This window comes from Urocampus carinirostris, chromosome 14 (assembly GCF_059441175.1).
Source record: "Urocampus carinirostris isolate Australia breed hairy pipefish chromosome 14, RoL_Ucar_1.0, whole genome shotgun sequence".
Classification (NCBI taxonomy): Eukaryota; Metazoa; Chordata; class Actinopteri; order Syngnathiformes; family Syngnathidae; genus Urocampus; species Urocampus carinirostris.
Window position 1 is genome coordinate 30165613 of NC_142362.1, and position 20942 is coordinate 30186554.

The 20942-nt window shown below is 40.2% G+C and overlaps 1 long non-coding RNA gene across 1 annotated transcript; it reads left to right on the forward strand.

The window, feature by feature from the left end:
* The first annotated feature begins 8621 nt into the window (after positions 1–8621).
* On the forward strand, positions 8622–20345 carry LOC148353154 (uncharacterized). Its single transcript, XR_015852772.1, has 3 exons — positions 8622–8717; positions 11358–11427; positions 19491–20345. It is a non-coding gene; the product is annotated as an uncharacterized LOC148353154 (long non-coding RNA).
* The last annotated feature ends 597 nt before the right edge of the window (positions 20346–20942 follow it).

The following is a 20942-nucleotide window of genomic DNA, read 5'->3' on the forward strand; positions in this document are numbered from 1 at the left end:
TGACAGTGATCAAATATTCTTTTACAAGTTGGCTCAATGATCAGAAAGGATTTCATTTATTCACGACCTCATGTTACTTATAACTTTTTTAGTGCATTAATTATGAGAAGGATAAGCTATAAAACACAGAGCAAGCATATCAAGTTAAAATGGCACACTATTGTGAATACAAGGATGAAACAAACAAGAAAATACCTCCAAGTGAAAGTAATCAATACTTTCACTACTAATGTAGGTTGGGCAAACAATTTTTCTAGTACTGGTACTGGTACTAGTATTGGTGACTAGTATCGGATACTTAAATATATACTAGTAGATACTTAAGTGATGGCACATTGTTAAAATTATGCACTTGTGCTTAAGTGTTTCTTCTCAAAACGTTTAATTGTCTTAAAAACAGGGGATTCACATTTTTTCTTATGAATAGAATTCTACTTGTTATGGCAGTGATTTGCAGTCTTGCCTCACCTGTCGTCAGGCTGATATAAAATTAAATATATATTAAATAGTTATTTGTATTAAATGCTGGTCTATTAGTGATCCCAAGAGCCAAGAAGAGATCCACAGGTTCGAGAGCGTTCTCCATTCGGGCCCCGGTGCTGTGGAATGCTCTGCCCACTGAGATTCGATCTGCAACCTCAGTGGGAACTGTTTAAATCCAGGCCTAAAACACACTTCGATTCTATAGCTTATGGATAACCTATATTTCATGTTGACAATATCTGTGTATCATTTGTTCCGTTGCTGTCTGGTCATCCTGGAAGGGGGATAAGCTCATGTGTGGTACCTCTTCAATGTTTCTTCATTCAAGTCAAGTCAAGTCACATTTATCTATATAGCCCTTAATCACAAAAATGTCTCAAAGGACTGAACAGGGTTACAATTACAAAATTACACAATTACCTGATCTTAAACCAGCATGCGGGCAAGGAACAACTCAAAAACCTCAGTGTGAGGAGAAAAGAGACACCTTGAGAAAGGACCTCACATGTGGTAATCCCCCTTCTAGGATTGACCAGGGTGAATTACAATTAGCATTACTGTACACATAATAGTAAACATTAGGTAAGATGTTGAAGATGTCCGGAAAGAGCATGACACCAACGACGCCCTCAGCCTGTAAACTAGTCCAGAAAGTCTATGACGGCCCCGACGCTGCTTCCCATCTCTGCCAGCTGGTAAAAGCAGGAGTTGACATGCTGCAGGTCAGACGCTGGTCCTCTGACTCATCTCAAATCATCCTTCTCCTTCGTATCAGCCAGGCAGGCGTCGGAAAAAGACAGGACAAAACAGAATAATGAGATGGGCATCAATCATACGCTTTGGAATAGAAGTGTGTCTTAAGCCTTGATTTAAAAACTTTCGTTGAGGTTGCAGATCTTATCTCCAGAGGCAGGGCATTCCATAACACCGGCGCCCGGATGGAGAACGCTCTAAAGCCTGCAGACTTCTTGGCTCTCGGAGTCACAAGTAGACCGGCATTTTCCGAGAGCAGACTCCGTGCAGGAACATAGGGGGAAATCAAATCGGAGAGATAAGAGGATGCATGCCCATGCAAACATTTATATGTTAATAAGAGAACCTTAAAGTCACATCTTAAGTGGACTGGGAGCCAGTGCAAGTTGGCCAATAGAGGAGTAATATGCTCAAACTTTTTGGTCTTAGTCAAAAGTCTAGCTGCCGCATTCTGAACCAGCTGCAAACTTTTAATGCTAGACATCGGGAGACCAGAAAGCAATACATTACAGTAATCAAGCCGAGAAGAAATAAACGCATGAATTAAAACCTCTGCATCTGATCATTCACCTCATGATGAGGTTTTTAATTTTTCCTCTACCTCGTGTAGGTTTTAGATCAGGGGATGGTGTAATAATAGTCTGTAGTTTGCAATAATCTGTGGTCTTTGCAGCCCGTTGAAACAAGACTTGACTTGACTTGTTTACGTTATTTCTATTTTTTTATTTATTTTATTTTTCAAAATCACTGAATTTTCACATTTATCATTTAAATACTGAGGGAAAACGGCTTCTGTGAATCACTTGTCTCACTTTCGCGCTCCTGAATACAATAATGGAACTGCATGCCTCGTGATAGGGGGCGAAAGTGAGACCACGACCACTAATTCTGATTTGGTGCACTCCCTTGAGGCCAATCAAAAGAGGAACTAGTATTAAAGAGCTATCAGCAATTCAAGTGCAGCCAACTGGAATTTTTTGTCAAAAATGAAGGATTACATCTTGACATTAAAGTCAAATTTCAACAACAACAAATATTTTAATGCTACAGTTTGTATGTTGTTATGTAAAAAAGCAGGTTTTTAAACACAACCGGATGCATGTTTCCAATCAGATGTTGAATAAGCTGTACAATAGGTTCACTCATTTGGCGATCGGACTGTGCCCTACCAGACATGAACGTCACTGTAAACAATACTGTCTGGCGTGCTCTTGTACATCTCCATGCACCTGCATCTTTGTGTAACATTATCAATAATGAGGCTTTGTGTTACAATTCGCACAATCATTCCTGCCTCTTTTTTTTTGCATTATGTTCTCCAAAGACATAAATCACCCCGTAAAAGCATTTGAAAGCCAATCTGCCGAGCCACTAAAATGATGACTGTAAAATATCGTCGGAGCTGCAAAGGAATCTGCAAAGCATTATGGCTCTCCGGCTCGCTCGGAGGCGCAGATGAAAGGCGCTGGCCTCGTATCGAAGGAACTGCCAGCGAGGTGAAGGATTCTTCTCGGGAGAAATCAAAAACAGTCTTTGGCCTCTGGCACGCTGACAGTAACTCACCAGGCCGTCAATCCCTTTTAATCAAATTACTGTGATCTATTTTTTTTCCAAACTGTATGACATAAATCTTAGTGGGATGACTTATTCCCGCACTATGATGGCTGGTTTTAATCTGAGCGGGATCTCATTGTCTTTGTTACGTTGCTTTATTTACTGTGAAATCGCCGCTTGGATGGATTGTGGTGGATGGCCGGGGGGTAAATTGGCACGTCAAATAATAAGAGAGGAAATGTAGCTTAACGCTAATTAAAATAATTAAGCAGTTATTTCCCCCTGATGAGTGACGTCTTTCTGAAAGGAATGGTATGTCCTCACAAAAATGACGGCGCTTTCGCAATTTTTTTCGAGTGAAGTCATCCAATATTGATCAACAGCCCCAACTTAAAAAACACCCATTTGTCAGTCAGTACATTTACACACACAAAAACCTGCGAAAAAAGCAATTAAAAACTGATTTTTTTATTTAAAGTACCTCGAAGCACTTTTTTTCTGACCGTGACAAACAAATTCGATCGGGAAACTGAATCACTCTCAAGTATACAATATCGATCTGCTTTTCTCTGTCGAGCACTAACGATGTTATGTTCAGGAAGAGACATTTGTAAAGGTGGAGAAACAAATAGCCTGCAGCACGATAAAAAGAAAGGTGGATTATTGCTCAGCATTAAAATGTGGTGGACCGTCATTGCTTGCAAGGCCTTCTACAATGGCCTAAAATATATCTGAAGCATATGATGTTAATTATTTTTTCTCCATTAGTACTTAAAATGTTTATTTCAGAGATACATTACATCCGCTATTTTTTACCCTCTTTTGACAGGTAAGGAGCGTTCATACCTGGTTATGGTTATGTTAGATATGAGGATTAATCTAGATTTTTTTTTGTTTCATTTACAGTACTTTTGGATTAGGATATTGAAATGTGACACTGCATATTGTACCGTCACATCGTTTTCATTATTTTAAATCGTCACATCTATATTCTAATCATATTCATAATTTAGTGGCAATTAAGGCACCTTCAAATGTACTTATTTACTTCTTGTTTTATCCACTTGTCGCTACAATATATCAATTTATCTAGTCTTTACAGACGCTGCCCTACTTACGAACGAGATGAATTGGTTCGTAAGTTGCTTCAGTGCTCTATTTTGAATGTTTAAGGCTTGTATAGGTGACCTACATTTTTTCGTACTAAAAAATAAACATTTCATAAAATAATATACTCTATGAAGATAGAAAGATAGATAGAGAAATAGAGTTAAGTGTAACTTACTTCTGGAAGATAAGCTTCAAGAGGTCCTCCTCCGTGTTCAAGTGTGGCCGTAAGAAACGTTCCAACTATTTTCTCAACCGCATCAAGCTTTCTTATTCCACTTTCATTTCAAAAGAAACCGCTCGCCTATCATTTACATTTTACACCAACCATATTGAATGGATGTGCAAGACAAAAAAAATGTCATAGTTCTTACCGTGCTGGAGATAAAGTAGACATAGTACAGTGAAGAATATTTAAACACGAACTACAAACACGAACTAGGCAGAGGAAGCGAATTTTTTGACTCGGTGAGCTCTCTCAATGCGGCGGAAAAGAAGCACTACAGTAATGTCCTGTACTCGGGAAAAGGTGCACACAATACAAAATCTAACTTACATGAATGTCCGGATATTTCTTGACGTCTCGAAAAAAATGTTCGTATCAACCGTTTCTGTAGGTCGAATGGTCGTAAGTAGGGGAGCGTCTGTATATAGTTTCTATATTGTTCTGAGTTGTGTTTTGATTTACTGTTGTAGGGGAAGCCTTGGGTCTTATCAAACCACCTGCAGGATTCAGTCAGAAGGATTGGTGTGAAGCTGGTGCCTTAGGAATTTTCTACTAACTTCTTTGTTCCGCTCCCTTGGTATGTAAATGATTTTCAGCGATATTGAAAGCACACTTGTGAAACCATTACAGCCTGCATTTTGTAATCAAATCCCAGAATATTATGTTTAATATATAATATTTAATTTAAACTAATTAATATCTCAAACCTCTCACCTCAGAACTTAGTTTTGAATATTGAGTCTCATGACCCAGATGTCGATTTGAACCAGGGTGCGAGAAAATAATCTGTAATCCTACAGTCACTAAAGTAGTTTCGCTCCGATGGTGTCTGTAAGTGGCCATAACTGGTGTCAGTGGACCCATCATCGCAAAAGTCTTTTTGTAAAGTCCGCCTTAAATTATATTTTTAATTGTGACTGACATTAGTCCTCGGTACATTTGAAGACATTTGCTGACAAAAGCTTGAAAATGTCACATTATTTTCTTTAAATAAATCCAATAATCCATGACAATTTGCTTGCTTCTAGATCCGTGATCCGTTTATTTTCAAGTAATGGTCTTCACATGTATACAGTAGCCAACGGTCAATCAGTCCACATAGGATCTAGCTTAGATTTATGTCCGTAACTGGATTCATGTGTGCTTGTGAGGTACTGAGTGAAACAAGGAGGCTTCAAAATACGAGCCGCGTTTGTATCCCATGTGAAGGAAAGCAGGCTGTCCTCTAAAAGTATCAGATAATTAGCTGATAATGTCATTCATCCCCATGGCTGGGTGGTGCTTAATAACCTCTGGCCCTCAAAGTTGGGCTAGAAAAGAGGACCAGCCCAGATCATGCATGCACGCCACATGTTTTTCTCACCTCACGAGCCTCATAAACCATATTAAGGGGCATCCGCGGTCACAGTGGCCTACTCGGAAACGCCGGAGGCCGTCCCTCGCCTCACCTAAATCTCAGAAGCACTCAACACCTCCGCGCAAACGGAACCGTTTATGTTTATAAAGCTGGATGAAAAGGCCACATTTGCGATGGTGCAACGGTATTTATGATGGGACGTTTCCTCCACTCTGCTTTTTGTTTGTGTGTTCACGCTGTGCAGGTGGAACGCTAAATGCATTTACATGTGTTGGGACTCACTCACCAGATCATAAAATCCAAGTTGTCCTGGGAAGCGTCAAAGCTCACATCAAGTTACAAGATTTATCTCTCCTCAACGCTTGATGTCTTCATGACTATGAACCTTTATTATTCACATCATTGCTGCAGTAAATCAAACACAGAGATTCTCAAAAAACTGTGGCTCTGGAAAATTAAACAAAGGTTTTTTCCTGAATCTGACTTTTGATTTTGGCCTGCTGGATGTTAAATTTAATGAGTTTCAGCAAACACACCTTACAAACACTTTAAGGGACAGCTGCTTGAATGCTCAATTGAAATAAATGCAGTCAAAGGTCCAAGCTTGGCCTCCATTTTGATTGGCTTTAGAAACCATTTTAAAGCATCCACTCCCATTGAGGTATGAACACGTCATTGAATACTTAGTAACTGCCAACCCAGGACAAATAAATACATCAAACACGTTGTTTTTTTCACTCTAAAGTGAACTGGAACGTTTCATATTCACTGATGGGCCAAGCATTTCTAAAATTGTAGACAATGAAAAAAAATGACCAGTAGGCGGCAGTGTTACAAGCAATCCAACAGGCTCATTCTTCAGAAGAAGAAGCGTTGCTGTATCCCTTGCTATATTCCGGTATCCTTATCACGATTATGCTACTTCGCAGATGTTCATCGAGCATTGTGTTCTGCATTCTGATTGGCTAAACAGAATAAGATGCTTTCTATCGGCAACAAACCTTTTTATCCGCTAGTATTACTCTGGAGCCACATGAGGGTCTTTGGCGCTCCCCTAGTGGCTCTCTGAGGCTTTTTCAAAATTTTCAAAATAAAGAATTATGTGGTTTCTTTTTGGACAAAACCGCACTGGAAATGCAGTTTTCCATAGCGGCCACATGATAGCACCAAAATAACATGTAAAGTAAAGTGGATCTGGTCCTTAATCCATGCAGTTTTGCAATAAAACAGCAAGATTATTTTTAAAATTATAATGTGATAGTAAGCATTATTTGTAAAAAGAAACATTTACAGAGTACCTTACTTAAATGTGTTAAACAAATACTTGAACCTGTAAATCGGGTTTGTTCTCGAGTAATCAATAAATGAATAAATAAATAAATCAATACATAATATTTTCTATTTTGTATGTTTTGACTATCGCGGGGTGTTTTGGGAACTCAAAAACAAGAAATTACTGTAATGTAGAAGCAAGAAAAACAAGAAAAACAATAGCACTAAGTACTCAACAGAGTAGTCACTGATGCCAGGGAGCTACTGATACCACTATTATTCTAGATACATAAATGATCCCCCACCTAATAAAGTTTTTATTTAAAGTTACATGAAATGGAATTTCTGTTTGCCGTAATTCCTATTTTTTGATTGTAAAATGCCCTGCCGGCCAATTAGTAAAGAAATTTTAGTTCATGAATATGTTTAAAAACAGTATGATTACCCTGCCGAAAATGTTCCTGTGGCAGATCATTTTCTTATTTTAAGTATCAACAATATTTTTACTATATTTTAACCTGTGTAGTAAAATATGATAAGGCACAAACTGTTCCTAGTTTTTAGTTTTGTCTCACTTTAGTTTGTTTTTCTGAAATTATAAATACAATACTAATTTGCTTTTGATTTTGATTTTGGTTTTTAAATTGAATAAAGACAAGTCTCATAAGATACAGTAAAACAATTGGGAATTATTAAAAAAAAAACATTAAAGTAAAAAAAACGGACTATTTGCTGTGAAAATCAATTTTTAAAAAGGGTAAATTCATTGGAGACTATATGATAAATAGAAAATGATAACATGTATTCCACTACATACGATGACTACATTTTCGAATAAAAGAGATTTTAAGGCTGTCTTTAGATTTCGGTGTTCGAAAGTTATGGGCAGGTTGCTTTAAATTAGAGGCAACCAGAGCCTCACGTTTAACAACCTTAAACGTATATAGCCTTTATCTAGGCTGTCAACAAGGTAATCAATAAAATCCGTAAAGAGGAGGAGAGGCTCCTGCTTGCAAATTACCTTTGCGAGGATCAATAGTATAAAAATATACTGGCCGCATAGCAAAAAAAAAATCCTTCTCTCTGTTGCATCCCTTAGCTGACGAATCAGGAAAAGGAGAACCCTGGCTTGGTTTTGTTATGTTTCCTGGCTGGGAGACGAGGCTGTGGCTTTCGTCCTTGTTGGTCGCCATTGACCCCAGGTGCTCTAGGCTGGAGTTGGTGGAGTCGGCTGGGGGCATAGTCTCTACAAGCGAATAAATAAGTAAATAAATAAATAAAGGTTTCTACTTTGCAGATTTTCCCGTTTTGCTGGGGTTTCGCCGCCAATAATCGCGATAGCCTAGGTAATACTTCACTACTTTGATCTGAACTACTTCATACACTAGCAGTCAGAATCTTTGTTGTCTACACATTTAAATGGTTAGTCCATTACTATTTTAGTTACATACTGTATTTCTTTTGGAAGGTGGCTACTTTAAAACAGTTTTAGTGGGTCGGCTTGTATGCTCTGTAGCAGAGGTCGGGAACCTATTTCTGGCAAGCCAGATATGGCTCATTTCATGAGTACATATGGCTTGGAGATAAAATTATGAGTGGGCAAATCTTCAATATTTCATTCCAATCATCAAAATGTGCGGAGCTAATTGTTGAACCTGCAAAGCTTAAGCAATGTTAATAACGGTAAGGGTTTGGCCCAGTATATACTGTATAGGACACAATCTGAAATATCGTTCAAGCCAAAGTGTTACACGAACATACCCTGTTTTGGCTAATGAATCCTTTATATTAAAGCTCATTAAACGATGTATGTTCACTGTGTTGACACTTTGTAATGGAAACCCTCAAAACAAACTATCAACACCTGAAAACTCACCCAGAGCCATTTGATTGGATGAGTGATAGGTAGGGGCAGAGCTGTGCACCTACACCCTTCTCTCTCGCCAAGTGCTGTCTGGGCCGAAGGTAAATACGTTGGTATCCTTCTTGTTTGCAGTATTTTGTGACATTTTTACAAAAGGAAGTTGCTCGTGAGTTATTTTAAACCAATATTTAGGACAAAATGAGCCTCAACACTGTTCAGTCACTGCGAGATGGAGACAAATATATATTGATGTTGGACACAGGCTCTGGCATTATTATTATTTTATAAAACTTTAAATCATCCAACATCACACGGATAAAATGAAATAAAATGTGTGTGTAGAAGATTTAGCTTTAAACTGGAGAGCAGGTTTGACGAATCTGTGGCATTTTGTCCTGATAAATTTGGTGTGGCTCTCTCAAAGAAAAAAATCGAAATATTTTGCTTTTACGGTTCTTTGGGTCGAAAAAGTTCCTGTGCCCTGCCATGCACAGAAGGTTTAAATTCTATTATATATGGTAGTTAGCGAGGTGCTATGTTTTTGGGGTTTCGAGAGTATTCTGCATTATTTTCAAGTGCACAAATTATTTTTTAACTAACTTAATGTCCCTGCTTGCCTTAATTTTTAGAGAAAATCCACCAATTTAATTTCCCTTCTCATTGGTCTCGTATCCAACTATAGGTTACTGATCAGGATTTTTAGTTTTATTTTATGTAATCTTTATCGCCGTTAGAACAAATATTGTTCAAAATTTAATGGCAAGAATCTGATTTTGAAGGTATGACCTTTTTTAAAAAAACTCATTTGATTGCCAGTTTTCATCAGAATCATTCAGAATGAATTGGGTTCAATGCCTTGACATATTAGAAAAAATGTTTCAAGATTAGAATCTGAAGCACAAACAAGAAACTAAATTTTAGGTGACGTGGTAATTCTGCGGGTACTACTATCACTCGTTTACATCCATTTTTGGATGCAAGAAGCAAGGCATGACTCACAAACGTGCAAACTGAACGAGATGAATGCTAAATCCGTACAGGTTACTATTTATGGTTTGGGTTAAGTGTGCAAAATGTAACTGTTGAATGACTCACTTTTGTTTTGGACTGTTTTTTGCCTAAATCTTCCCAAATGACGGAGCGCTGCGCCGTCGTCCACGCTCTCGTTGTGTTTGACATCATGTTTGTTTTTAATGAGAACCACATGCCCACTGCATCAGCATTCATCTTCATACCATCGTTTCAGGAAAAAAAAAACTTGAAAGTTAGCGCTTTAAACACGTCCAGACGCCTCGGAATGCCACGGGCAGAATGGGCCTGCTTTTCAATGCTACAATCAATGGGGCCTGTGATCATCAGGGCTTGGAAATGAGCTTTTACTATACACACACATGCATCATTAGATAATATGTATTCTCCCCGCCACAACATTAGGAACACCTGCTCAATGTAATGAAACTGGGGTCAACGTGTATCCCATTACATATAAGGATAGAGGCGTTTATTTTTAGAATGCCTTATTGTGGTTGAAGTTGTATTTGGAATTATACCAATACATGGTTCTAAAATGTTGTGCCGTCTATATAATCAAAATCACCCTTAAATTTGCAATAGTCTATAACAGGGGTGGCCAACCCGGTCCTCAAGAGCCGCATGTCCTGCATGTTTTGGAGGTTTCTCAGGTGATGCAAATTTTAAGATTGTTTGCAAGCTGTGCGGGAGCTTGATAATGACCCAGGTGATTGGGATCACCTGTATTTGAACAGAGAAACTCCAAAAACATGCAGGACATGCGGCTCTTGAGGACCGGGTTGGCCACCCCTGGTCTATAACATACGTATCGAAGTTGAGGTCCGCAGGCCACATCCGGCCCCCTGAAAAGGTTTTCCTTGGCCTGTGTGATGATTTTGATTCATTAAGTCAAGTCAATTTATTTGTATAGCCCTTCATGCTCGAAATGTCCCAAAGGACTGGACAGGTTACTATTACACCATCCCCTGATCTTCAACCAACATGCGGGCAAGGAAAAACTCAAAACCTCAGAAAAAGGAAAATAGGAAACCTTGAGAAGGGGCCTCCCAACTGGTAATCCCCCTTCGAGGACGACCAGGGTGTATTAGATTTAGCATTGGGTAACAGTACACAAAAGATAGTGAACATCAATACAATACAGTAGATAAATATGTTGAAATTTGTCGAGAAAGTGCATGACAGCAACAATGCCTCAAGCCTTTAAAATAGACCAAAAAGTCCATAGCAGCAATGACACAGCCGAACCACGTTGGAAGATCAGGAGCGGCACGGTTTTGCACGAACTGAGTTCGGCTTGGCTTGTAACAATTCAATACATATATGTGCTTGTTCTATTTTATTTCCAAGCCAGACGTACACATGAAAAGAGCCATATATGGCTCGTTAGCCATAGGTTCCCCGACCCCTGGTTTAGAGGGAGGGCCAGGTCTTGGTAGGTTTGCAGTGGTTTTATGTGCTCTTCATGATGATATTATTGCTCGCGCAGTGCTTCAAGGGATGTGTGAATGTCGCAGAATCTTCTTGTATCCTATTCCTGCTTTGGACTTTTCCACAACTTTATCACGGATCTGCCTGGTGTGTTCTTTGGTCTTCAGAATGCTGTCTTTTCTCCAGTGTCTCATTTTACAAACTTCAGAACCCATCACAGATAACGTTCATTTAAACTGTAATTTAATGACACACAAGTGCACTCTATATTTCATTTTCAGTCAATTAGGTCGACAATGGATCATTCAGAAGTCATCGGGGAACTTCAGGAGTCAACTCGGTGTTTTTTTTGTAAGTATTATTCTTCCACCTCACAATTGTGTGTCACATGTTGTTCATTCTTAGAAAATATTTAACATATAGTTTTTTTAGCTTCAAAATTAAAGCCTGAAATTTGGCAATATAAAAAGTTATTTTGCTAGGCACTATACCTTCAAAATAACCACTTCTATTGACATGCAAATGTTTTTAAAAATTATAATTAAATGATTATAAAAAAAAAAGATCATCATCCGGTTTGTGTGAATGGTAATACCAAAAATATTTGGGGAGAAAAAGTGTAAAAATCAAATTATTGTCACCTATGAATTTAGGTGAATTCAAGAGAGGCTTTCATCATGAAAGACAATTAAAACACATACTGAATATTTACTGTTGAGCATTGAGATAAACTCCCCCAAAAATGAAAGATACCTAATCCCGAAAAGTATTTGAAGGGTAATTGATTATATTAAAAGAAACCATGATAAGATATTGGTTTATTTATTGATTGATTTTCTGGATGATGGGTATAAGTTAAGGTTCATTGGTATTGTTTATTTGATTTTAATAAAATTGCTCTTTTTGTGTCTCTCAGTTTTTATTTTATCTAAAGTTTTTTTTGGAGCTTTTTATGTAAACTCAAAATAAATTCAATTAATTGATTCAACCAATTCATTCATTCATTTACGTTTTGGTGCACGTCCAAACCCATTTTTCTAAAAATGCAGTTATTATTTTTCATTCTTCAACTTTCATTAATCAAGTTGTTAGTGGACTCACAACATGAGTTATTAACATTTTACGCACAGTAGCTACCGATAATTGAACAAGGAAATATCGTTGAAAACCCTTTGGAACCAAATATAACCTAATATCAGTTTTTAACAATACAAACAGATAATTAACTAAAACATCTCAGGGATCAAAAGTTCACAGTTCAACCTTCTGGTCCAAAAGGTCTCGATGCCATAGAGACGGGAGAAAGGTTAAAGGTTGAATTCACTTGGAAACCAAAGTAGACATTTTTAACAGGAACATTTCTTGTTATTTAGATGGACAGGGAACACACATGAAAGTGTAAAAGTTCCAAAAAGAATACACCTGCCATCCTATGGGGCCATAAAAATAGAATGTTCTGATTATTTGATGCAGAAAGTATGTTCAGGTACAAACTGGATTCCTCCCTGGCCTCTTTTAGAAGTTCAGAGATGAAAGTCTTGTGTGCATACGTTTGTTCTCACCGACAAAGTTGTCTTCGTCTTGATTGTCCCAAAAGAATTTGTGCGTTTTCGTATATAGAGATTTCGTTGTTTTTGTTAACATTTGATGTTTTTTTCTCTGTTATTCCATATGCAAGGTTACAATCAATTCGAAATCCAAAACTTAACAATACATTTGAAATGAAAAAAGAAAGGAAAAAGGGGCTTACGGGAAAAAGCTAGAGATTATTTTGATCCCCTCTTGACACTTTTTACATTGGAATATTCAGAAACAGAATTTAAAAAACTGAAAATTTATAAATAAAATAATCACATCTGACCATTGTTATAAGAAAAAGGGGAATTCATATTGGAATCACTTGAACTCAAAGTGTTGGGATTAGTCCGTTCAGTAAGAAGAACTGTAATGCGTTATAAATAAAATGTTGTAACTTTACTGTTGTTACTACTTTGTGCGTCACTAGGTTACTCTGCTATCTTTCCAATGCATATGGTTAATTATAGAGTCACATACTGTACATACTATATATTTACCTACAAAATCCAACTAAATACAGCTATAGTTGCACTGTCTCAAGCACAGAGTATGAGAATACTCAAATAGGTCCTCATGTAGGTATTCTCCTTTGATATATACTTGCATCCAAGCCTATTTTACAACTGTGAAACAAAATACTTAGATCAGGGAGTCTGCTTATATGTGCATATTGGGTTGTCACCAGAGGCAAATGGTAGGCAGTGTGTGGGATGGGGCCATGGCTTCTACAACAACCTAAAATAAATCAATGAGTATAACATGAAAAGTGTGCTTAAATTTTAATGTATTTATTTTTCTTTATTGTAAATTATTTTTTACAATGCACCAAGCCTGGGACATAAAAAAGAAAATGTCTTAGATAGTACCCAGACATGGTAAAGAAGATGTTTGATGTAGTAAGAAGGCCAGAGACAAAATTGATATGGAGTGTCTCGACTAAGTGTTCTTTTTCAAGCTCTCAAGATTGCATAAGCCAAGAAATATGAACGTTTCATGGCTTCCACAGATTGATTTATATGTGGCTATTTTCATCCAGTTTCAGGGGTCAATTTTTATGTGCTAATTTGTAACTACATAGTTACTTTTGGAATAACTCACTCCTTTTTGGTTTCAGTAATATAAGAGCTAACTGAGTAACTTTTAAATTAAGTGTCTAGTAACTAGCGAATTATGATAAATCAATCAATGATGAAATTCCTTGTCAACGTTTTTAACAATTGATTGTTGTTGAGAATCTAAAGCTATTTGTCACGGTCGCCTTGGTGACCAGTCTGCCCCGCCCCCTGGGCAACAGCTGAAAGCAGTTCCACTAATGGTGGGTCTGTATTTAAGGCTGCATGGTGGGCTCTGCGGTTGCGGGTTCATTACTACTCATTATTCACAATCCCGGTCTGTTATGCCTTGTCCTGTTTTAGTCTGTTATGCCTTGTCCTGTTGAGTTCGTGCCGGAGGAACTCTGTATTGTTCTGTTTTGCCTCGGAGTATTGGGCGACTTTTATTTTATTAAATAAAACCTATGGATCGTCAACGCATTTGAGTTCTCCCTTCATGCCTCCTGCCTCTGTTCTGGTCCGGTCCCCTTCCACGCCACCACGTCTCGTGACAGAATGAACCCGCCAACAATTGAACTCAGCGAACGATCCCAGCGCGACTTGGGGAGAGCTGGAGAGCGCAGTTTGGCAGGCGCCTACTGAGTTGGCCTTCCCTGCCCGTTCGAACCACGGCCCCGCCCGTCGTGGCCCTTGCTGTGCCTCGAATGGGGTCCCAGGAAGAATTGACGCCTGCCTGCCCGACTCCCGTGCCGATTGCCTGCTATTCCCTCTCCCCTGCGTGCAAGTCCGACTCCGACTCCGCTGCCCGTCGGGCCAACTCCGACTCCGCTGCCCGTCGGGCCAACTCCGACTCCGCTGCCCGTCGGGCCGACTCCGACTCCGCTGCCCGTCGGGCCGACTCCGACTCCGCTGCCCGTCGGGCCGACTCCGACTCCGCTGCCCGTCGGGCCGACTCCGACTCCGATGCCTGCCTGCCCGACTCCCGTGCCGACTGCCTGCTATTCAGTCTCCCCTGCGTGCCAGTCCGACTCCGATGCCTGCGTGCCAGTCCGACTCCGCTGCCTGCGTGCCAGTCCGACTCCGCTGCCTGCGTGCCAGTCCGACTCCGCTGCCTGCGTGCCAGTCCGACTCCGCTGCCTGCGTGCCAGTCCGACTCCGCTGCCTGCGTGCCAGTCCGACTCCGCTGCCTGCGTGCCAGTCCGACTCCGCTGCCTGCGTGCCAGTCCGACTCCGCTGCCTGCGTGCCAGTCCGACTCCGCTGCCTGCGTGCCAGTCCGACTCCGCTGCTCCTGTTTTGCCTGTTCTGATTCCGCCTGTCCTGTCTGAATCTCCACTTCTGAATCTGCCTGTCCTGTCTGAATCTCCACTTCTGAATCTGCCTGTCCTGTCTGAATCTCCACTTCTGAATCTGCCTGTCCTGTCTGAATCTCCACTTCTGAATCTGCCTGTCCTGTCTGAATCTCCACTTCTGAATCTGCCTGTCCTGTCTGAATCTCCTCTTCTGAATCTGGTCTGTCCTGAGTGCGACTCTTTTGAATCTGGTCTGTCCTGAGTGCGACTCTTTTGAATCTGGTCTGTCCTGAGTGCGACTCTTTTGAATCTGGTCTGTCCTGAGTGCGACTCTTTTGAATCTGGTCTGTCCTGAGTCTGACCCTTCTTATTTAGCCTGTCCTGTTTATCTGTCCTGTTCTCGTCGGTTCTGCCTGTTATCCCCTGTCCAGCTTGCCCGCCGGACCCCCCCCTGCCGAGCGCCGATTCCGATCCGCCCGACGCAGATGGCGCCTGCCTCTCCCCGTTCCTGCGTGTTCGGAGGAGGGAGCGGGGTTGCCCCAATCGTGAGCGTCGAACCATTCCGGGGCGTGAGGTTGTAATTTTTTCTTTTTTGGGACCTCGGGAGCTGTCCCTTAAGAGGGGGGCTCTGTCACGGTCGCCTTGGTGACCAGTCTGCCCCGCCCCCTGGGCAACAGCTGAAAGCAGTTCCACTAATGGTGGATCTGTATTTAAGGCTGCATGGTGGGCTCTGCGGTTGCGGGTTCATTACTACTCATTATTCACAATCCCGGTCTGTTATGCCTTGTCCTGTTTTAGTCTGTTATGCCTTGTCCTGTTGAGTTCGTGCCGGAGGAACTCTGTATTGTTCTGTTTTGCCTCGGAGTATTGGGCGACTTTTATTTTATTAAATAAAACCTATGGATCGTCAACGCATTTGAGTTCTCCCTTCATGCCTCCTGCCTCTGTTCTGGTCCGGTCCCCTTCCACGCCACCACGTCTCGTGACACTATTGACATACGACTATTAAAAAGATGAAACGTTTACATGATAGTTCATGCTAAATAATACATAATATCGCTTTACATTACTAGTAGATGCTTAATGGTGGTTAATTGACCTACAAGTATTTAAATAAGGAACACTGATATGATAGTTAATGTATTTTTGTTTATTATTAAAATATATATTTTTTAAATCAATGACGCGTTACACCATTAGCCTGTCAGGATTACTCATTGCACTCACCTGTGCCCGCTCGTCTGGCCCCAGCTGCTGCTAGTTGCCTGATTGATTCCCATCCAATTTATTCCCAGTACTCCAGTCATTCCTGGTCAGTCCGCCGGCGACCCCTCCGCATACGCAATGCTAGCACTTTGACTCTAGCTCCCCTTTGTTCCCGTCTTCATCCGTTTCCCACTCGTCTGTTCTTGACTTCCCGTTTGTTTCCTGCTACTGACCCATGTTTGCCCTTCGACCTCGTTATGATCTCCCGCTCCGGCTACCGACCCATTTTGTCTAATTGACCACGCTCTGATCTCCCGCTCCGGCTAACGATCCGTTTTTGAGCATTTAACCACGCTCCGATCTCCCGCTCCGGCAAATCCACTTCCGCATTCTGATCACGCTCCGATCCCATGAGCCGCTTGCTCCCCCTGTCCAGCGAGCACTGGATCGCTGCCGTTAGTTACCTCGATATCCCAATAAACTTTTGTGCGAAACGTTACACATATGGGTCTACCATTTGTTCTGGTTCTGACACAGGCGGCGATAAATAATACACAATATAACTTTATAACTTAATTAGATGCTTAGTGGTGGTTAATTGACCCATGAGTATTTCAAAAAAGGAATGTGTATATGATAGTTCACGTATTTTTGCTTATTACTCAAATGATGAAATAAGTTTTATACCATTGGGAGGCAATAAATAATACACAATATCGCTTTAAATTACTCTCGTAGATGCTTGGTGCTGGTTAATTGACCTACGAGTATCTAAATAAGGAACGTTTATATGGTAGTTCATGTATTTTTGCTTATTACTCAAATATATATAAATTTTTAAATCAAGGACACTTTATACCATTGGGAGTCGCTAAATAATACACAATATGACTTTAAATTACTCTCGTAAATGTTTAGTGATGGTTAATTGACCAACGAGTATTTAAATATGGAACGTTTTTATGGTAGTTTATGTATTTTTGCTTATTACTCAAATGTTTTTTCTTTGTTTTTGTAATGAAGTTTTATACCATTGGGGGGCAATAAATAATACACAATATCACTGTAAATTATATAAATAGATACTTAGTGGTGGTTAATTGACCTATGAGTATTTAAAAAAAGGAACGTTTATATAATTGTTCATGTACATTTGCTGATTACTCCATTTTTTTAAATTCTTCTTTTAACCAATGACATTTTGTACCTTTGGAAGGCGCAGAATAAGACTCAATATCACTTTAAATGACTTAAGTAGATGCTTAGTGGTGGTTTATGTTACGATACATGTTATGCTTGGCCCCTAGGCCTACTGAATTAGGTAGGGCTTTAAAGTAGGACAAGCAGCGGGGATGGTAAGCACAGGGCTGCAAAGGTCCGAACTTCATTAATTAGGGGCAGTTCGCACGGGTCAAAGAGTGTTTTTTTTCCTCAGGAAAGACGGATTAAGTGGATTAACACTAATCCAAGGGGATTCCAAACAGTTATCAAGCAGATGGATTGTACTTTCCTTGGGGATCACCTCACTGTGTTCGCCCGCTGTGAGGATGTTTGCTTTGGAATGGAAGATTTGGATAACGTCTCCTCTTGTGGCGTTTTCTTTGTAAACACAAACATGCCAGACCTCTTGCTTACCTTTGACCTGTGCTCTTAAGAAACAATTCTGAAAACTTTTTCCCTTTCATCTGTGCCAATTGTATGAAGTCGACCTGTACCTAATGTCTTAAATAGGAATATCTTGTATTTATCTGAGTTCAGCTTTTTTTGTGTCTTTACCAGAGGATTCTTTTCCCTGTGGGTTTTACGGCATTTTAGAAATGAATGGCATGCTGAATCAGATGCTCTGCGACCCACGGGTCACGGGTTTCCAATCCACGTTCTGTTTTGATGGATGGTGCGGTCGACTCTTTCACCGCAGATTTGTGAATCTGACTTCATACAACACTTACTCAAGTTTGTGGTTTGGGGGATTGTCATTTTAATCCCTCAATGATGATTATAAATGATATAATTAACATTCAACAATGTCTTGTTGTCTTTTACCCTCCGGACTGTCAGTGGAAATTCATTCATCTTCTAATCATTCAAAAATAGCGAGAGGCCTCATTTATTCCATTTCAGTAGCTAAACTATACTGTCAAAATATGATATATGATTGCAAGTTTTAGAACGATTTTATAATTTACATGCACACGATTTCTATCATTCCAAAGGTTTTGTTCCTGATTCGGTACTAGGGGAATTTTGGTATCGATTCGATCCAAGTTAATGCAAGGTAGTATCGATAAAAACCAATCTCGCTTGGAAACAACATGATCATTGGATAATTGAGGCTGTTCCCCTTTAGTTAGTTTATAATTACGATAAACGAAACACAACGAAGCGCTTGTGCGGCACAGTTAATGTCTCGGGAACCTGTCGTGGGTTCAAATCCAGCTCCAGACTTCCTGTGCGGAGTTTGTATGTTCTCCCCGTGCTTGCGTGGGTTTCCTCCGGGCACTCCGGTTTCCTCCCACATTCCAAAAACATGCATTTCAGGTGAATTGGCTGGTCTAAATTGTCCCTAGGTGTGAATGAGCGAATGAGCTGTCTGTCCCTGTGTGCCCTGCGACTGGCTGGCAACCAGTTCAGGGTGTCCCCTGCCCACTGCCCGGAGATGGCTGGTATGGGCTCCAGGCATGCAGCAGACCAGCCAGTGGCAAGGTAGGCTCATTTTGTCCCATCCATCCATTATCTGCACCGCTTATCCTCAGTAGGGTCGCGGGGGTGCTGGAGCACATCCCAGCTATCTTTGGGCAGAGGAGACAGAGACAGACAACCCACTGGCTCATTCACACCTAGGGACAATTTTGGACCGGTGAATTGACCTGAAAATGCATGTTTTTGTAATGTAGGAGGAAACTGGAGTGCCCGGCGGAAACCCACGCAAGCACGGGGGGAAAATGCAAACTCCGCAGAGGAAGGCTCGTAGCTGGATTTGAACCCATGACCTCAGAACTGTGCCACGCACGCGCTAACCACTGCTCTGCTGTGCCGCCAGGGGCTATTGAAGTAATCATGAAAATGTGCCTGTCAGTCACCAACCCAGGCATAGATTTAGAGAGTTGCAGAGAAGGCTGAGTGAGAGAGAGTGGTCCTGGGCAATCTACAGAGAGAAGTGGTGCTTTGAAAAAAATCAAAAGTAAATTATCGGTGCCAGGACAATAGAGAACTTGCTGAATATCAATAATATCAACATTAGTATCGACCCACCCACCCCTATTCAGTACTCATTTTTGTGTCTCACAGGAAAATCATCAAAACTTTCAGTTTCAAGCGATCTTCGCATTTTCAACAGTATATTTCCCGCACAAGACACGGGCGATATGGTGATATTTTGCCTCCCACGCAACAGAAAACCGCCTACTTCCTTCACCGCCACCCAGTATTATCTCCAATGCCAAGTCTCAACACCTCCAACAAGCTGTCTCTGCAAAAGAACCATGTGCGGGGGCAAATACAGCATTTCGTTACATCACAATCATAAAAGGTTGCGGGAAGCGGGCACCTTATATCTGCTGCCAGTGTTTTGGAGTTTTAGCCATTTGAGAAACAACAAAGAAATGTTGCATTTTTTAAGGAATTTGTTTTTGCCTGTTGAAAATTAATATTCAACAGTAACCGCCAATATGTGTGATGGCCAATTTCTGGATATTGTAACTGGGCTCACTTGTAGTAATATAGCGCCCACCTGCTACTGCAATAAGCCTTAACAATGTTTTATATTTCTTTCATTAGCCAGGAGTTTCTTTTCAGTTGCAGGAGAACTATCTAGAATAGTGTTTCTCAACTGGTGGGTTGCGGACACATTTTCTGTGGGTCGCGGGCCTTTGCACTTGGTAAAATAATGCTAAGAAAAAAAAAAACTCAACATCAATTACACTGTAGATAGTAATAATGACGTGCTCAATCAGTCAATTAAAGCCATTTCAAATGTGTTAGAGAGGGACCACATCTCATTTTATTGTGATTTGGTTTGTTTTATTTATTTGTTCTTACGGAAATTATGGGTTCCAAGAAAGTTGGTGATAAGGGGAAGAAAAGTTGGAAAACAGTGACAACAGGTATCTAGTTGACGAAGGAAGTGATTACAAAATAGGAAAATATTGTACGAGTCCCCATTGAAGCATTGTTTGAAGGAACAGTAAATTGGATTAAAAATGTTATTTTTACTAGGTTTTTTTTACCATTATACTGATCTTTACACAAAATACTCTGCTCAAAATACAACACTTTTTCCTCCTGGGTTTTGAACCAAACATACATAGACATGTTTGTGCAGTGGCTATTTCTTTCACCACTAGGGATGCGCTAAGTGATGATTTAAAAAATCCAAGCAAAGACAAACACGTAATTTTTTCATTAACATATAAAATTGCAAACTGGTTTTATTTGTTATTTTTATCCCGTGGGGCCTTCTCTGCTGGCTTGAAAACTGAAAAATCTGAATAATGTGATGTTAGTTATATTTTGTGCATAAATACTTGTTAATTAATGACTGATGCTGGTTTTTTTTTATCGTGCTTGGCCAAAATAAATCCACAAAAAACATTATAGAAAGGAATTCAGAGTTTTTGTTATCTCCCTTTCAATGCTTCTCCCGTGCATGTGCTAAGCAATTAACCGATCACATTTAAGGATTACTTGTAGCTTGCCTCAGGAATCTGCCCATAGGCCTTCAATAGGTTTTGAAAAGGCGGC